At 42.2% G+C, this 16,467-nt stretch overlaps 2 long non-coding RNA genes across 3 annotated transcripts in view; one reads left to right on the forward strand and one right to left on the reverse strand.

Moving 5' to 3' along the window:
* Positions 1 to 537: 537 nt before the first annotated feature.
* On the reverse strand, positions 538 to 3,619 carry LOC129603156 (uncharacterized). Its single transcript, XR_008692828.1, has 2 exons — positions 3,483 to 3,619; positions 538 to 2,389 (listed from the first exon to the last, which is right to left on the reverse strand). It is a non-coding gene; the product is annotated as an uncharacterized LOC129603156 (long non-coding RNA).
* Positions 3,064 to 16,467, forward strand: part of LOC129603153 (uncharacterized) — a 35,105-nt gene continuing 21,701 nt past the window's right edge. The window contains exons 1-2 of one of the 2 annotated variants that reach the window (XR_008692824.1): positions 3,064 to 3,414; positions 3,520 to 3,869. This is a non-coding gene — a long non-coding RNA (uncharacterized LOC129603153). Of the gene's footprint in view, positions 3,415 to 3,519; positions 3,870 to 16,467 lie in introns of those variants that run through there. The other variant, XR_008692825.1, reaches the window with a different exon arrangement.

A 16,467-nucleotide genomic window follows, 5' to 3' on the forward strand; every position in this document is an offset into this window, starting at 1 on the left:
CGTATAAAAACCTTGTGATTTTTTCTCAAAAGTTATAAAAAGTGCATTTCATGCATCGACCACAGGGATGCAGCAGAGTGTTTCTGTTGGGCCCATGCTCTTTTTTGGAGCCTTTTGAATCTGTGAGCTGACAAACGTATGAAGACGATTAATCTGAATCAAAGCGATGCGTCGTGAGTGTTTTGACTGTTCTCATAGTTTAGTTTGAGAAAACAGAGCAAAATGACAAGGAATGTGGTTTTAAAAAAAAAAAAAACAACCCAAACATTAGACGTGTTCTCCAAGTTGCTTCGGGGCTGCCGTCTGTACCATCTGAGGACGTCAACAAGATTAAGATGACGGTTTTGGATCGATTGGATTCCCTTCATCCTTTTCACTTCTCATCTGCGCTGATCTGCACGTCCTCTCCTCCACAGCTGGCAGCAGATGAGACCTGCTGGTGCGTCTGACGAGGACGGAGAAGTATCTAGGCCACGACTGTCGGAGGTGAAATTTAGGCAAGGAGAGGGAAATGCACATGAGCAAGCTAAAGAAGCGTTCGCTTGTTTGTTTTTTTTTAATAGCTGAGAAAAAACTGTAATGACTCGTTTTAAAGGAGAGCAGAACGACCAAAGTCCTGATGTTTCACTCCAACGCCGCTAAACATTTCAAGTATAAATATGCACTATGTCCACATTTGATTTCACTTTCATTGTTCATTACTTAGTACAGATTCTAAAATACATAAACAAGTGGGTGGTGCAATTTAAGGTGTAACCAAGTCCTTTACACCCTCTGGAGCACCTGTTCAGGCTTCCTTCATTTTAAACTGCCTGAGGACGGATTGCTTGCAGCACATTAGTGACATGTTATACTTTTAATGATGAGGAATTGAAGAAGAGGTGAACTCACACCCCCAGTCCTACCAAAATACTCTGACGCGACTGGCAGAGAGAAGTCTGGACGCAACTCAGCCGTGGGAGCTCAACAGACAGCGGTTTGTTTTCCCCGGTGCTGCACTCACCTGTCTGTGGATGGCATTCAGGGAGCTAAATAACCACCAGCCCACTCGCACCGTTTATGGCTCGCCATGATTCTTGAACTTGAAGCAGCTCACACCCTCGCAGCAAAACCCTCTCTGAACCCCGTTAGTCACTAAATGTCCTGCAAACTATCCTCATGACCCTCAACATCATTACCAACCATACCAAACTCCTAAAAGAGGCCAACATGTCAATGCATTTGCACTTTTGCACTACACTACATATCCCCCTGGGTCCTCACCAGCTGTCCACATCTGGGTTTTTAAATACAACATCAGGATTCACTCACACCAATCATACAACTTCCTTCCTCATGTACCTTTGCTGGCTGAGATTCTGCATCTTACCTTGAGAGTCCTCCATAATTTGGCCCAGCTTCCTGTTAGAGGCCTAACAGACCCTCTTAGTCCATACTGCACATCACCCTTTCTTTACATTTCTAACTTAGATCTCCTGCTGTAGCAGTAAGTAGCATACAGTAGTTCATACATAATCTGGCCATTTTATTATTTAGTTTGTTTCAGCTTGAGCTGCATGTTCGTATGAGGCCGTTTTTATCATCTCAAAACCTCGACTTGTAGTCATTTCTCTGTCTCTTCTAAGGAGCTGGTTGAGGATTCACAACTGCATCACACTGTACGTGGGATGATTATTATCATTGTACAATTTACCTGATGAGCTTAATTTTAAACGGAGTCATTATTGCATTCTCAGGTTTTATTTGATTTTCAATTAACAATCAATTCTGCGCCGCAGTCATTTTAACACCTGTAGAAACGCCAGCGTGCGTCACCACACACTTCTGAGGCCAACAGTGGGTCTGCCACTAAATCTGGGCTTAAATGATGCGACCCAGGACCTCCTCCCACCTTTCTCTCTTTCATACACACACACTGAGTCACCTCACAGTTGTAATGTCAGCATTTGTCTCTATTCACAGCATTAAATGGAGGGAGGTGATGGAGGCATCCACACGTGAAATCTACGAATTAGCTGTGAAATTGCTGTTATTTGCCAGCGATTGTTTATGACTCTGTACACTTATTTTTACGGGAGGCTGGGGTGGAGGTGGTGGTGGTGGGGGGGGGGGGGGGGGGGGGGGGGGGGGGGTGCTCTCTTTTGTCAGTACAAAGGATTTTCTCTTTTTTGTGTCCTGGCTTTTAGAGGACTTGGAAGATACACGCGCTCATCACTGTTGATGCTCACGAATTAGCTTAATGCTGTTTATTAAGCGTTTGCACAAATACTGAAAATCGTAACTAAACGTTTTTTCCTGTTTTCGGAAAATGAAACTGTGATTGACTCCTCTCTGCGTCCCTTCTTCTCCTGACGTGGATTTTCCATCATCCCCGGCCTCAGCATCTCATCTAAGTGAAGGAAATTGTGCAGAAACTTTATTCCATCTGTCCTCTCGTCTTGTCACGTCTTTGTCATGCTCGTCAATGTCTCCACGCACAATACAATCAATTACAATACAAGACAAGGCAATCTGAGCCTTAAAGACTCTTGGTTAGCTGAAAGCTGAGGGGGCTGTGGACGACATCTGGAGTACACATGAACAATAATGTAGGCACACACGCGCTCCGCTCAAGGCCTCACATCAGAGCTCCAAGTAATCTCCTATGTAATAAAAATGAGAATTGGTGATATACTATAATACATTTCAGAACAAGAAAACAGGAAACTATATGAAGGTTTAATGTGCATTAAAATGATAAAACCTAAAATATGTACAGTGTGTATACATTAGAATAAGAACTAAAATACTGAACAGATGCAATAGAACTAAATCAATGTTCCTTTAAAACCTAAAACCAATAACCCCAACCTCCCAAACAATGGTGGAATTGATTATTGTGTGAACGATACAATTAATTCTGGTTGAATAAACTTTACATACATGTGATATCGTGAGTATTTTATAATTCTATAAACATCCTTTTAGCCTGTCTGCTGGCACCAAAGCGTCCACGATCGTCCGTGAAAAATGGGAGAAATAGCGCCGCTCTGTGTTTCAACGGCGACCTCATATTAGCCGGCCTGTGTGGTCAAAAGGGGTACTACACCCCCACCCGTTAATGACGACAGGTGGACGTTGATAGTTTGGCAGCTCCGTAAAAGTGCGAATTCCGAAGAAAAGCCTTTTTACTTTTTTTAATGGCGACAATATGAAGGAATAAGGATTTTAACGAAACAACTGATGGAGTAAACTTTGGCTAATATTAGCATTGGTAGCTAACGGGCGTTTAAAAGACTGTCAAGCTAGCGTCAATGAGGAAAGAAGACAAACAACAGACAAATGATTGCAAAGGCAGACAGCCAGACTTTACATATGACGGAGGCTTCCTCTTAATGAGATAAAAGGACGGTGGACACGGACGACTAGCTAAAAGTAAGTGTAACATGCTAAACAAGCCGCCATGTCCTGTGTCACGTTCTATTGTTTTCGCTACAACCCACGTGTTTGTCGTTCCGTTCTTCTTCGTCGACCCGATAGACTCTATAGTCCGGGCCCCCGTTGGTTTGAATGGGCCACAGATGAGAACGGAACGAGGTGCGTGGTGTTGGTGGAGGCTAAATATGGGACACGGGCTGCATCGCACCGCGGATTGTCTGCTCCTGGTGCACAAGCAGACTAATGTGATTAGCGTGGATCGACGCTGAACGGCGTCCAAGTGCCAGAGGCGGAAAGCTGACATTTGTGCTACGAGCTCACGTTCTCTGACTAAATCACACTTAGTGACAATGATGTAAACTAGACTGCTTGGAAACTACAACTTGTTCCGTCGGCCCTTTGTTTGCAGCCGGTCGATGCCTCCTAGGCCTTAATAAAGTTTCTCACATCGGCGCGTGCCTCTCTTCCTGGTTCTCAGGTCTCCTCCTCCTCCCCATTGTCAACCAATCAGCCTAATTGATTGTTTGCCTCCTCCAATGGCGCCGCTCCGTCAATACCACTCTCCTTCTCGGAGCAGTCGTCAGAGACCCGCTTCCTTTCTGGCCCACGCTGTCCCATTGATCCTATTGGTTTTCTCAATTGCTATAATTTGGAAAAGATTTTCTGTGGTTTTCTTTCTGTTGCTTAGATTGAATTTAATATACTCTGTTTCCAATATTATTATACATAATACGCAGTGTGTGGTGCTTCACAGTGGTAGGTAGCCCTGATTGATTCCTATAGATCAATTACTTATTCATCAAGGGCAGTTATTCGAACAATCCTGAGGACATGGGTGTCTGACATATTTTTCTATATTAAATTTGTATGTATTACTGTATGATAAAAGAAGGTCTGTAAGTTCTAAGGCTTGACAGTTTCAGAGGCTCAGTCCTGATCAGCGAATATACAGTAGTGATTTTTATATATAGAGTATTATACCTAATCTTTTCTACAAAGGTAAAAAAAAAATAAAACGTTTTGAAAATGCTTTATATTTAAGAATGTGCCCTGTGACACAATCACAGTACTGTAGATTGCTCTTCCTGGTGGTGATTTTACCAAGGAAAATGTACTATACTGACACTGAAACACTCGGCTCCAGCAAGTAAACAAAGATTAGTCTGTGCATTTACAACTTTTGTCTCTCTAAGATGCTGATTTAATATTTTTAAATATCGAGACATTGTTCTCTGTAATGACCTTTAACACACTTCACTGGTTAACTTTAGTTACAGTGCCACCACTCAGTCATTGTCAAACACAGCAGAGATAAACAGACCAATCGCTAGACAGACACATGAGACACACTGTACAGTATTTATATCTATGGCTACTTTATCACTCTTTCTCTGATGTCGCAATGTACCCACATATGCACACACAGGTGTTTAAGTGAGCTGCTACTGTATCGATCTCATTTAATTGCTCTGACCTGCCTCACCGTTCTAAGGCCTGTGTGTGTGTGTGTGTGTGTGTGTGTGTGTGTGTGTGTGTGTGTGTGTGTGTGTGTGTGTGTGTGTGTGTGTGTTTGTCTTCTGTAGAGGTACAATACAAAGCTGTATCTCTTCTACCTCTGCACAGTTGACCATTTGTTGCACACTCACTCTATGAAATATCATAAAAAAAGTAAAAAGACTGGTTATTGCTTTTTTTATTGCTTTTTGTCCCAACTAAGAGTCTTAAAACCAACGTAATCAATCTCGTGATATAAAACTGGAAATATGAAGGGGAGCAGTCATCCGTTCATCATGGTATAGTTAGTTTGATTTTCTTAGTTGGGTTTTTCATAGTTGCCCCTCATGAGTCAGGTGAGCGGTGTAGAGGCTTTACGGGTGAATGTGCTCCTTCAGAATTTGTGTATCTGCCCGTTTAAATTATGAAATGTTTTCACAAGTTCAAGTTGTGTGTTACTGACAGGAGTCACAGAGTTAATCATGACACATCTTTTAATTGCTATTTGTTTTTTTTTTGGTTTATTTAGAATAAAAGGAGCACATTTTTTGCTTCTTTGTCAAGACATTTACAGCAAACAGCAAAACATTTAAATATTTCAAAAGTCTTACAAACTCATGAAGACCTTTTTCAGACTGTTTGCTTCTAATCTTTTAAGTGATGCTCTGCTTCGTTGTTATGAACCAGGTCGTTTCCATGCTGTGAATATGATGCAGGGTTAAATCTAATTAGTGGGTGAAATTCATTCCCTGCCACAACCTTTTCCCCAGGAGGGTTTTTTTGGTCTTCTGTGGGAACAAGAAGGCTCAGTTCTCTGTGTGTGTGTGTGTGTGGGGGGGGGGGGGGGGGGGGGTCATTACATGGATAATTAAGCCAGGTCAATCAGAGAAAGCAGAAGCCAATTCCAACACATACTAAAAGTCCTGTGACTGACACACACAGACACAGACACACACACACACACACACACACACACACACACACACACACACACACACACACACACACACACTCAAAGACTCCTACTTTCCTGCATATGCAGCTAAACTATTGTATATACAGACACGAACCATCTAACATCTTTACCTCTTAATACTCCTCGATCACTGTTTGATTGATCCAATCTGAGCAGCCTTGGAAAGCTGAATTCACTTTTGTTAGCGGTTCACTTCTCCAGCCTTATTTTCTTCTCCACGCTGCCTCTCCAACCATGTTCCAACCTTGGATGCCACTGTGGGTCATTTTCTTCTCAAGACTGAGTTTGTTTCTATACAACGTGTCTGGGAAGCTGTGCTACTTGAAGAAGTTGAAGTTTTCTAACCTTCATGGAGTTTTCAAGGATTGAGGGGCTGAAAACAGTTCCATAGTTTGGGCTATTGCAGTTAATTTGTTTTATTCGCGCATTCAATGTAGAGATTTATTTCTCATGACGCCTGTCAAATATGTTTGCTTTTACCTTCTTTGAGCATTTACATATTCTGTAATTGTTGGGGGGAAAAAAGGTTGAATTGACTGATTCCTGATTTAATAAGTGGCTGAAAACCTCTGTTTGACCTGCTTGATCTGATAACATACAATATTGTACTGTAATATGGACGTAGATGTGCTACTGGTTTGTACTCAGTGCTGTGTGTGCTGTTGCCAAAATGATAAATATATGAATGTTGTTTTTAAAGTACCTTGCTCAGCAATTTGCTGTTGATAAGAAAATATCTTCAGTCAAGTAACACTAAGCTCTCTAAGGCTATTTGGAGGATACTTGTATTAAGGTTAAAAGGAAGGTCTTTCTTCCTCTCGTCCTTTCCTTGCCCTCAGTTGGTCCTTTTTGACTTTTGAACAATGTCACACAACAAAATAACAAATAAACCTACAGTAAATGGAGCAGGTGTGTGTTCTCTCAATTGGCTTCTCATCAGCCGTGATGACCAAATGCACTTGAAAGCAAAAATAGTCCTCAGTGTTCCTCATCCCTCTACCTTTTCCCTCCTTTTCTCCCGGCAGTCACCCGATAGCTGCTGAAAGTTACCGAATGCCAAGTCGGGCGGGGGGGCAGAGTTCCCAATCAAACACGCGCACAGATGGATAGGACTGTATTGTTGGAACAATTAAATTCAGGATACTAATACTGCTCCACGCCCTGCTTACACAAAGACACACACAACAATGGGAAGACGTACACCAGCTCGCACACACGGGTTGGTGTTAGAAGCGTTGCTGGGAGCTTTCTCTTACCACAGTTTCTTGGTGTCTGTTTCACTTGAAACACTTTAGTCTTAAAACTGTTTTTCAAATAGATGTGTTGAAGTAGTTCACTGTAAGTGTACAGTATATTGTTGACCTACGTAAAGCTGCTTCCAATCTTGTTGTTGGTGTCTAAGAAAGTAGAAGTTTGCGCAGAGCAGGGTTTGTTAATTTTTGCGGCCTTTTATTTTATTTTTTTTTTTCAAAATAAAAGCACGTATGCCTACAGCACCTGTTAGTAAGTAGATACTGGTTGCACCAGTAGCGGTATTGTTCTAGTTGTTTGTTGACTACAACACAACTGAAGTGTGTTAGAGTCATGTTATTGGCAAAATTTCACAGTATGTACTGTGTTTTTTTAGATGCATACATGAAAACCACTAACAAACACGCATGGCTATCAGTCTTTACTGGCACTAATCCATCTTTAAATTAGGGTTCTTATCCTCTGCCTTGAATTTGCTTATTGAGTCTTGATTCAGTTTATGTGACTCTTTAAATATTAAACAACCGCTGCAGGTCAACGGTAAAATAAAAGTAAACTTGTACCCCAGCTATTGAAAATAGAAATAAAACCAAAAAAGTTAACCGATAACACATGTAGACTGTGTGTGCTTGTTTGATGTGGTGCGTTCTCTGGATGGTAGTTAAAGCATTAGCGGTGTCCATGTGTTCCCATGGACCCTGTCTTGAAGAGACGAGGCCAGTACAACGCACACAAATGCACACACTTAGTGGTTTTATCAGCTCATCGACTTCAACCTGAGCTCCTTGAAGTCAGAGCTTAGCGGTGTTGCCGGTTGATTCCCCACGCACGCACACCGATTCAGGCACACACACACACACCACACCACACCACACCACACCACACCACACCACACCACACACACACACACACACACACACACACACACACACACACACACACACACACACACACACACACACAGATCCCCAGGAGGCTGAACTTGATCCCTGGCTCTACGGGCTTGTCAGTCGTTTGTAGGATTGACTTACGGTTAATTGACAGCTGTTGGATCCGGTCCCGGCGGCCTGCAAAGAATTCTGGAAGGGCTCGACAGGTGAGAGCTTTGGTGGATGTGTTTGCGTGGGCGAGTGAGGGACAACAGCGCAGGGCCAGCTAGCTGATAAGAACCAGTCTAAATGCTTAAGAGGGTTTTATGAATGAATAGGAATCACTCTTTAATTTATAGTGCAGTGTTTAGTCTACCGGTGGACAGTGTTTAACTTTATTTATAAGGCATAGAACCTGAAATCAAGGGTCAAACATTACACTGTACGTCTCACTTGGCAAATGGAAATCTCAAAATATAGGACTATACAGAGTAAATAGCTACTTTTTAAAGAGAGTGTTAATCAAAATAAATGATGCGATAAGACGAGAGCATTAAGTCCTCCGAGGTTCTGAACATAGGCTGTATGCTTTGTGTTGGGGAATAAATATATGAAGTGCTTCCAAGGCCTTCCTTTCCTTTTCAAAAATGTTCCATTATTTCCTCAAATCCTCAAGGACCTTCAGGTTCTGTAAGAATAATAACACCTATATGGAGTGCTAACCCACAGTTCACCTTTGCTGACCCAGTCTTTATTAATACTTTGTAGAATGTTGAGTGCTTCATAGTTACACATGTTAACTTTACCTCTATGTATAAATTTGTCGCGTTTTCTTCCTTTTGGCTCCTTTTGTAATGAATAATGCCTTCACTGCCTTTGTTTTTCACCTCTGACCTTTTTTGTCAAATACATACTGTATACAGTACAGTACTAATATTTGATGTTTCAAGGGAATGAAGCAATAATAATGTGATTATTAAAACATAGTGGTAAAAGTATTGTTTGCAAAAGGCATAATGCCTCAATACAAGTCAATAGAAACTTTGTGGTATTTTGTCCTTCTATATAAAGTTGCTACAGACAAAAAAAAACACAGAAGGTGAAATGGGCCAGTTACAGCTGTGACTAGTTATGTTGCATCAGATCTGTAAGGTTACATTTTACACACTAATCATTTTGAGTTCTGCACAGGTCTATAAACGGCTCCTGAACTCAGCATGCACTGGCAAATTTCAAGCCCAAACCTGTTTCGAATCATCAATGTATATTTTTACTCCCCATACCTACTTTATCTTTCATTCCTGGTTCTCTTGCCAGGCTTATGCAACGCGTCAACTCCAGTGTATCACTTTGCCTCTGTACTCTCGACTTTGGCTACGTAGCAGAGAGACCCTCACCAATTGCCTTTATTATCAAACTACCCCTATTTCTTCCTGCTTTAACGCTCGGTTATCTTCAGAGTGGCAGCAAACGTTAGAGCGTGCGTGGTCCCAGCAGCCCGGAAAATATAAATCTCAGTGTGTAGGTGTGCATGCGAGACAGAGCAGCATAGACACGTGAGTGAAGATGAAGATGAAAGATGAAGATGAAACCACAGCGGTTGGATGAAGAGGTGAAAACCCAAAACTGTGATTAAAGTAGGCGGGGCTTTTAGTTAACAGCACTAGCTAAACGCTAAGGGCGCCAAGGTCGCGTCATGGCTAACAGCCGTACTAGCTTGTGAAGCGTCTTTGGCGTTTCGGTTTGTGCATTGTTTTTTCTTCCTTGGATGTTACGAGATGCAGTGTGTGTTCCGTCGGTGGCGGCTCATAATTTACTCCACGGTTCTTGTTTTTATAGTCACAGCACGCTTCCGGTGCTATAACTTGAAAAAGGCGCCAGAACAGGCCCAGGTTCGCTGCTGAACTGCTACATGGAGTTTTTTAGGAACTTTACGGTGCATGTTGCAGTATAGGAAGCTTTGTTGAGCTTTGTGAGGGGACAGGTCTAAATAAATATCTGGAACTGGACAGAATTGGTGTAGCCATCTTTTTTTTTGCCCTAAACGTCTCCCTTCTCTTTTCAGCGCTACGCTATTCTTCGCTCTTTTCCTCTTGTTGTCCATCTCCCTCTGTCTCACCCCCGTCTCCCTCTCCTCTCCTCCTTCAGTGACAGTAAACAGCCCCCCTGCTGTGTGTCTCCTATTACATCCTGATTCCCCTCTTTCTTCCCTCCTTTCTCCTCCCCTTTTTTTCCCGTCCCCTTTTCTCTCTAAGCATCAGTCTGCTCAGACTAAAAGCTAAAGGCCCTCTCCAGACATCGGCTAAAAAGATACAAGAGGTCCAGAACAATCAAAGGCCTTAAAGAGGAAACGAGGGACGACGAGGTCACAGTGATGGAGGGGACAACAGCGGTGATGAAGATGAGAAGAAATGTGCTAGTGATCACGATGATGGCAGGGGTGACGGTGGCAGAAGAAAAAAGCCTTTCCAAAATTTAAATTCATTGCAGCAAAAACTGATTTGGTGCCAATAGGAATATAGCTTTATTCCTCAACTCAGGTTAAAAATGGAGTTAAAGTTACATTAGGAGGAAGTGACTTAAAGACTAAATCACCAATTTTGTTATAATTACTGTATACCCACTTGAAATACAGTGTAAGAAAAGGCTCAAAGCAATAGAGCAACAGTCATGCACTGTATCCTCAGGCCTTGAGATGGGTCGAGCTGTGCCAGCCTTACCTGGCTGTAACGTTCAGATAATGTTGTTGTAATTGGCGCCGCCTGGAATTTTATTACGCCAAAATCAGTCCTGTACAGTGTGAGTTCATCAGTCTTCATGACACCTGAATCGCTTTTCTGTGCAACTGGTCACCATTGATAACACACATTAGGGTCTGCGTATTAGGAAGTGGTTGATGGTTAATGATTGATAGTTAATGTGCTCTGGTAATTTTGCACCGGCTGAGGTGAAACTGGTCTTTCAATGGGGCTGCTCCCTGCGTGAACCAGTAGAAAGATAACCTGACATTAATGGGCTCGTGCTTTTTCCACTGAGCCAAAGCACAGCGTAACAGCACAGGCCTTTTCCCCTCTGAACGACAACGTTTACTTTAGGACTGACTTCATCACACAAATGACACGAGAACAAGTGAAACAGGAAATAAAAAGAAAGTTGAAGGACGTAAGGTGGAAGTCCAAACTTGTAGTGGAGGAAGCTGAACATCATCTGTAATTTTCTGCAAAGGGAAAATTGTATTAGAGTTGTGGAAATCAATTATAAAGGTCATTATTGTCTTTTAATACAATTGTGTGCATAGATTCCCAACTCAGAAAACACTGGTGAATGTCAGAGTGTTTGTGAGACGGCATCGGTTATTCCACCACTTCAGCGTGCGGTCCCGTTTTCTGCCGACTTCCCAGAAGGGTCCGTCTTTTTTTCAGGGTCTCTATTTTTTTTATCCGCTTCTAGTACACTTGAATAGAAGTAGTATTTCACTTATTCAGGTCCACTTTGTAGACAGCTTTTTTTTCTCTTGCATGAAACATAAAAGCAAACTATACTGTAAAAAAATGTGTGATGATGGAGATTGGAGAAGATCAACAGTGTAACAGATTGGGTCAACAGTGTAACAACTGCTACAAATCCAAGCTGAGACCACAGCGGAAGTGTTTAGAAGCTATTTGGTGATTTGATTTTGGTGTTTAGGGCAGGTTTAAGGTGGAGTATTTGTTTAAGCCCACTGCTATATGAACACGGACAGAAAACATGAAACAGCAGGAGACTTGCTGAACATAACAATAAAGCAAAATAATAAGACGCACGCTCCCTCTCACCCTCAATTTTCTCCTCTAGTTTTTCCACCTCAGAGCACCGATCAGTATGATGTTGATTAACTATTGATTGCGATGCATAATTATTTCAAAATAAGAGCCCAAACCCTCAGTGGGTAGCAGTGTTTGTTCTTAGTACTAATACTTTTACTGTATTCTTTCCAAAGCATGGTTTTACACAGCGGTTTTCAATTTCAAATGCCTTGCATAGTTATTCGATTTCGTCTCCTTGTGATGAATTTGCCTCATACCAAGCGTGCGTGTGTGCATATCAAAGCGTGTTGAGTAGAAACATAAAATGTGTGACATTACTCCTTAGTGGGGGGAGAAAAGTCAGGCCTCTGTGAGGAAAAATTACTCTTAATTCTCCTCATCTCACACTCTGTGGGGCTGGAGGACATCCTGCGGGGCTTATGTATACTGCGCACACACCCTCGCGCTCACACGGGGCCAGGTCAAAGCCCTGACGCTTCTGTGGCAACTTGGAGGGCCCGAATAATGACTTCCATCATGTCTCCCCACAGGGAGAGAGCGCGGGTGAGTTAGCGGGGAAGAAAGTGAGAGAGAGGGAGAGACAGAAGAGAGGGAGCACTTTTCTTTCCTTGGCTGTAGGAGTCCTATTGTCGCTCGCCCTGTGGGAGCTTTTAGTCCTCAACTGCAGCGTATCGGCTGTCCAACCATGTGGGGCGGGTGGCTGAGAGGGCGTGGGAGCGGGGGGTGATTGATACAGTAAAAATGGCTTTTTTTCGGTGAGGGAGGGGGGCTTTGTGTGTGCAGAGAGGTCAAAGCTACAGTCGATCGGCCTCCCTCTCTCCTTCTCCTTTTCTTTTCACCGCTGACGCTCACTCGCTCTCTCTCTCTCTCTCTCTCTCTCTCTCTGTCCGATGCAGTGATTGATCTATTTTTCCGTTCTCTTGCTGTCACGTGTTTACTGTGAGTCAATTTGTGATTTTTAATATCATACAGTACCAGCGTACAGCTGCCAATTGAGCATTATGCTGGCGCAACAACACCAAGTTGCGGAAAGTAAAATTATTCAAATCATCTGCTGTTTAGTCAGGGAGTGATGGTTTTGTATGTGTGTGGGGTGGCTCTACTTGCACAGTCACATCGTTTGGAATTTTAATGACTAATCACATTTCTATTTGGCCTTTGAGGCAAGCTTGGGAATCCAGTGCAGAATCTCTAAACCATGAGTTTTGGGGCACTGGTGCCAGTTTGTGGTCCCAAGACTTCTGTTATTAATATACTGTTTAACCGTCAGTGTCTGCTGCTACTGTACCAGGTTTTGCTGCAGGTTTTTTTTTTGCTATTTGACTTGTTTGATTTGTCATCGCAAACAGATAAACATTTGTAAAATTTAGTCTGCACATCTGCAGTAATGGTTCCAAGTCCAACTGTAAGCCATGGACATGGGAAGGTTTCATAGGGCCATTTAAACAGCCATACTGTTATAAAAAGTAAGTCCACTTCAGAGTTTTATACAAAACCGTTGACTTCAAGTACACTTAGTGATTTAGTAGCTGTATTTTGTGTCACATTCATTTAGGATCAAAACTGATGAAACTGGTGTGAAATGAGCTTCAGCTGCTGCAGTCACATTAGAATGGCAAAATTATTAGTATATTCTGACATACGATTTGGTGCCGATTTTTTTTTTTTTAACTGTGGGCATCTCTGACCTGAACATACATACGTGTGTGTGTGTGTGTGTGTGTGTGTGTGTGTGTGTGTGTGTGTGTGTGTGTGTGTGTGTGTGTGTGTGTGTGTGTGTGTGTGTGTGTGTGTGTGTGTGTGTGTGTGTGTGTGTGCGCGCACCTGATTAAATGATTATTTCTACAAGAGATAAGTGGGTGAAATAGAGACTCCGCAGACACACACATGTGCGCACACAAACACAGCAGTCGTGCCACGCCATGCCAGATTGCATTACCTGTCCCTTTTCATAGGCACATAATGAGATCATGGAAACCCTAAACGGATGGATGTAGGAAGAAAGACAAACAGTGTGACAGAGAAAAATGAAGCGAGAAAGAGAGAGAGGAAATGATGAAAAGTTTTACATGAATGCACATCACTGGAGAGAAATTATAATTAAAATTTTATTTAAAATAATTGTTGTATTAAAATTATTAAAAAAAAATGTTTCCTGTCGCAAATATGTTTGTGCTTTTGTGTTAATATGGGCAAGTGAATGATAAAAACGGGACAGATGAGGACGAACAGAGAGGGAAATCTGGCTTCCTGTCAGCTCGTTTCACTATGTCAATTTGTCCAAACAAAGGCGTCTCGGGTTGCAGTGGATGGCCAGGTAACAGGAGATCGAGCAGACCACACCTATGCAACCAGTATCAGCCTTCTACTCCCAGTTACACATGAACACACCTACTGTACTGTACAAATTTAACAGAGCCAATCACCTTTGGCAGTCGGTCTAAGGACATTTCTTATATCGAATTAAACAAACTGGCTGGACAATATGCTGCAAATTGTTGTGAAAATGTTAAAGTTTTACTTAGTCTCGGCAGGTAGCGGCTGAAAAGTGTATTCAGACTTTTTAATATGTAGTATAGAAAGTTAACCATAGTTCAATCATAATGTTTTTTGTACTGAATTTCCCTTTTTGTTGAGCTATACCCAGAGATGTGCTTAGACAATGCCAGATCTTTGTTCATTTCACATTTCAAGACAGCAGTCCACCATCACAAGCTCCTTCCTCCCAAAGTCTGGACAGGAGGCACTCTGTGGCTCTTCGACTGTGTTTATATGAAATATTCCAAAGCTCTATAAACACAAGACTTGGGTTATTTTGAATTCAACAAGCTGAGCACTAATTAACAAGTGCATGTCGTAGTTCTAGGCCACGTCTAGACGCATTGGTGAAAATACTATTAGAAGAAGATTTAAGAGAGAAAATATCAGATAATCTGACAAAACATTAGCAGTGGTAAATGTTCAAGTACAGTCTTTGTTCAGGAAATGGCACTCATGCGCTGTTCTCCGAATGCTATTTCAGTTTTCAGATGTGTTCGTAGAGTAGAAAAGAACCATTTGGTGAAGGCCGTCCGACAACAGGTGCTCCAAATTTAATGAGTTGTTTGTAATTAATGAAACCTTTAAATGGATCCTCGAAAAGATCTCTGCTCTGATTCCGCTGTGCTACTTATGAGTTGGGCCGCTTAAAGGAACTTGAATGCATGTTTCTGTTTGCTCCAGCCCCAGGCAGGTTGATCAGTAGAGACCCCAAAGACGTCAACACTTTCATCTCGTGCATCTCTTAATCCGGGACGTCAGAACCTGCCAGGCTGCGTCTCTGACGGGTTCTCGGCGATGGCGGCGGACGAGGAATAGGTGGCTTCCTGGACTCCTTGCTGCAGCTGCCTCCACGCTTCATTATGCAGCTTATTCTCATCATTTTGCCCTCGGTTAACAGGCTGATGCAACGCGCGGCAAGCTCCCTCCTTCACTCCCCTTCTCTTCCTTCTTCCCACTCTTCCTCTCTTCATCCTCCTGTTTCCCCTCATATTCACTCTCTCTCCCCACTGGTCTTTGCAGATTATTAATATACTGTACATATATTACTTATGTTTTTTTTCTTTCTTTTTCCCCTTTTTTTGTTTATTTATTTTTACTTCCAAGATTTATTTCCTTCCTCTTCTTCTGCTTTTTCTTTTTGGTCTTGTCACTTTTATTTCTCTTTTCCCCTGTTTTCTTCATTGCTTGTTTTGTCTTTCCTTCTAGTTTCTTCTTTTGTCCCTTTCTTTTTTATCCATCCTTCATTTTTGTATTTATTCCTTCTTTCCCTCCTTCCTCTCTTTACATTCTTCCTCTGCGTCTGTCTTTTTCTCTCTGTACTATTTTTCTGTTATGGAATGTGTGATGAGCCTCCAGCTAATCCCGTCCCTAAAGCATCTTAGCAACGCTCACTAAGGGAATTTGGAGGGAGCTCACACATAAAAAAACACACACGCACACACATACACACACATGCACAAATCCCAGTGAGCAGCCCCCTATCGACAGGAAGTGGAGTCAGGGATGTACTAATACATCTTCAAATGTGCTTTTTAAGGCGTTTGGAAAGGCTCTGTTGTTGGGTGATAACTCCCCACTGGTTAAAGGATGGATGCTCCTGTTGTTTCTCAGCACTGCTCCTTCCTCCCTCTGTTTTCCCTCATTCCCCTACATCCCTTGCCATCTCTCCCTCCTTTTTTTACTCTGCAGCAAGTTGTCAACTTAAAAAAAAAAGAGAAAAAGTTTGTCTGAACATTGCCTAGAGTTTCCTGCTGAGGATGTTAGACATGATTGTTGAAGCGTAGACTGTGTTCGAGCTCCTGCTTCTGTTGTGAGACCCGGGGAGCATTTACATTTTACAACCGGGCTTTTAATTGAATGTTTGAAAGCTTCTTTGGGCAAATGTTGTGAATAGTGCCTTAGTTCCAGGTTTTGCTTTTGGCATCACCTCTGAGGTTGCTAATGATGTGGATATGTTGTCTTTCATCTTGCCTCCATCAATCCTTTCTACTGCTACTACTACTGTACCTCCACACTGAGGTAAATTGTACTAAATGTGAGCAGCAGAGTTTTTCCCAGAAATGGAAAAATGCTTTTAGAATGTATGTTAATACTCAGTTTGTGCTGTTCTTGA

The sequence above is a fragment of the Betta splendens genome, chromosome 2 (genome assembly GCF_900634795.4).
Source record: "Betta splendens chromosome 2, fBetSpl5.4, whole genome shotgun sequence".
Classification (NCBI taxonomy): Eukaryota; Metazoa; Chordata; class Actinopteri; order Anabantiformes; family Osphronemidae; genus Betta; species Betta splendens.